This window comes from Choloepus didactylus, chromosome 1 (assembly GCF_015220235.1).
Source record: "Choloepus didactylus isolate mChoDid1 chromosome 1, mChoDid1.pri, whole genome shotgun sequence".
Classification (NCBI taxonomy): domain Eukaryota; kingdom Metazoa; phylum Chordata; class Mammalia; order Pilosa; family Megalonychidae; genus Choloepus; species Choloepus didactylus.
In genome coordinates, this window is record NC_051307.1 from 226,881,762 (window position 1) to 226,884,727 (window position 2,966).

At 44.8% G+C, this 2,966-nt stretch overlaps 1 pseudogene; it reads left to right on the forward strand.

Annotated features, from left to right (window-relative positions):
* The first annotated feature begins 1,568 nt into the window (after positions 1 to 1,568).
* On the forward strand, positions 1,569 to 2,732 carry LOC119527014 (annotated as a pseudogene).
* The last annotated feature ends 234 nt before the right edge of the window (positions 2,733 to 2,966 follow it).

The following is a 2,966-nucleotide window of genomic DNA, read 5'->3' on the forward strand; positions in this document are numbered from 1 at the left end:
TAAGTAATGGCTTCATGATTTATTCTTGTCAGGTCAGCTATGATGTTGGATCTTTGTGAGAAAGGCATGGGCTAATTTCTCAATCCTGGGTTGTCTCAGCAGGTTTTGTTGTCCCAGCTTCAGTGATTACATTTAGATATTGACATGCAAGCTCTTACATGCAGGGTCTTCATGACTCCTTTCTTAGCTGATCTTCAAGAATGTCAAACTTTTGGCTTTTGAGGAGGAAGTCACTAATTCACTGGTGTTCTTGTTGCTATTCTGTTATCTTATTCCTGTAAGCAGAACTTGAGAGGGTCTGGTTAATGTCCTTCTGGGTACGAAGTACAAAGAATAGACTACTAAGCTCAGCTTGGGTAAGCATATTTTCCAGCTATCATGGACAAAGATATTAGTGCCCCATCTTCCAAATTCAGATATCTTGACCTTTGAGAGTCAAAAGGATCAGCCATCTCCCCTCAGGGCTTGCTTTGAGGTAAATGTTGAAGAGAATCACTATGCCACCATCATCTATACCTCCACCACCACCGCCTCCCCCACCATTACCATCATCCTCAATATCACCTCCATCTGTACCACCACTACCACCGTGGAGAGAAATTACCTTTGGGGGCAGCAGAGCATTTGTGAAGAGGCCCTTTCCTTTCCTCTTTTCCCCTTGGCAAGGAATGTGTTCCTACCTCCAAAGAGAAGAGAAGGAGGCCCAAAGAGAGCACCTCTCGTGACTGGGGGTACCTGCAGGCAAGAAAGATTGGAATTTTGTTTCCTAACTGGAGGACTTGCTGTCTTTCCCCTTTGTGACCAGAAAAGAGGATACAGAATTGGGGGAGGATGGCATGGTAGGGTACACTAGGAAAGTGAGGGAGACCCCATCTCAAGTTCTTGAGAGATACGCGAGGTGGATCTCATACATGCTTACAGGCCCTGAAGTTGGCCATGGAAGGCTGAAAAGCAAGGGACACCTCATCACATGGACCAAGCAGTCCCCACACAGATTATGGTGGTGTCAGCTGGAAGGCATGGTAGGGTCAGATCTAGGAAGGAAGCAACGATGCCCAGGGAGATCCTAGGGAATGAGTCTCTTGCAATTTGCCACCAGAGCCTTCAACCAACCACATGAAACCCTCATAATCTTATAGCAACACCAGCTCTAGCCAAGCAGAGAGAAGTCCAGCCCAGAGAGGAGGGCTCCCTGAGGAGCCAACCAAAGGAAGGGAAGGAGAGAGAAGGACTGTGAGAGCGCTTTCCCTCCGGGCCCCTAGAATCGTGGCTCAACTCTGACCTGGGGCAAGAGCAGAAAAAGGGCTTCCAAACCAATGTGAGACCAAAGCTTAAAAATGAGCAGGAAATCCCTAGGGGTGCTGGTTGCCAGTGCAGACCTAACGGTGCTATGGAAGCTTGTGCCTTCCCTCTCCAGTCCGCGTCCCTCTTTGGGCCCAGCTGTACTCCTGCCTTCCCTGTCCCTAATGGTGCTGCTCCGATGCCCGATATAAGGAAATGTTCAAAAATCAATTGGGGTGATGAATGCACAACTATGTGATGGTACTGTGAACAGTTGATTGTACACTATGGATGATTGTATGGTGTCCAGTGATTTGCACAATATTGACAAAGGAGTTAATTCTAAAGCTGAGTCATGTGACTATTAGATGGGCAGTTTTAGAAGAAATGGGAAATAGTTAACAACCAGAACAGCACAAGTAGCCAAGAAAGCTCAGATCACCAAAGTACCTGTGCGACGCATCAAAACCGCAAATGTCAACAATTAAAACCCACTGCTTCAGTGAAACCAGTACAGATAGAAATGTCTCTAAAGGATCCATCTTCCACATTTGAGGATGTCTCTATGAAAGAAGAGAACATATGCCAAACTTTCTCTGATGCTTTACTCTGTAAAATCGAGGATATTGATAATGAAAATTGGGAGGATCCTCAGCTCTTCAGTGAGTGTGTTAATGATATCTACCAGCATCTAAGGCAGCTTGAGGTCCGGCAGTCTATAAACCCACATTTCTTAGATGGAAGAGAGATAAATGGATGTATGCATGCCATTCTGGTGAACTGGCTGGTGCAAGTTCACTCCAACTTTAGGCTTCTGCAGGAAATGCCGCCATCATGGATCTGGTTTTACGGATTAAACCAGTGTCTAGCAAGAAGCTTTAACTGGTTGGGATTACAGCTTTGCTCTCGGTTTCCAAGTATGAGAAAATGTTTTCTCCAATTATTGAAGAGTTTGGTACAAACATTCTCTGTGATGTAAACAGTTCCCAAATCCGAGAAATGGAAACTCTAATTTTGAAAGAACTAAAGGTTGAGTTGGGTTAACCCTTACCACCACACTTCTTAAGGTGGGCATCAAAAGCCGGAGAGGTTGATGTTGAACAGCACACTTTAGCCAAATATTTGAGGGAGCTGACTGTCACTGAATATGACATGGTACACGATCACCTGGGTAAGGTAGCAGCAGCTGCTTCCTGCTTATCTCAGAAGGTTCTAGGCCAAGGAGAATGGAGCTTAAAGCAGCAGTTTACACTGGCTTCACAGAGGATGAAGTATTGGAGCTCATGCAGCACACGGCCAAAAAGGTAAAGAACGTAAATGGAAATTTAACAAAACTCATTGCCATCCAGAATAAGTATGCAAGCAGCAAACTTCTGAAGATCAGCACAAACCCTCAGCTGAACTCAAAAACCATCCAAGACCTCGCCTCCCCTCTGATGGGAAGGTCCTAGGCTGCTCTGGCTCTCTGGGATGAGTGCTTTATCCATGCACTTTTTCTTCCTGGTTTGGAACTCTTGACTTTGTATATAGTCCTCTGGTCTATCTCATGAAACCTTTTCTCGGACCTATTTTCTAAATGTATATTGAGGGAAAACAAAGCTATTGATTTTTCTTAAGGTAAAAGAAAAAAAAAAAATGAACAGGACAGAACCTGAAAAACCAAAGTGATGGTTTTAGTAACAGAC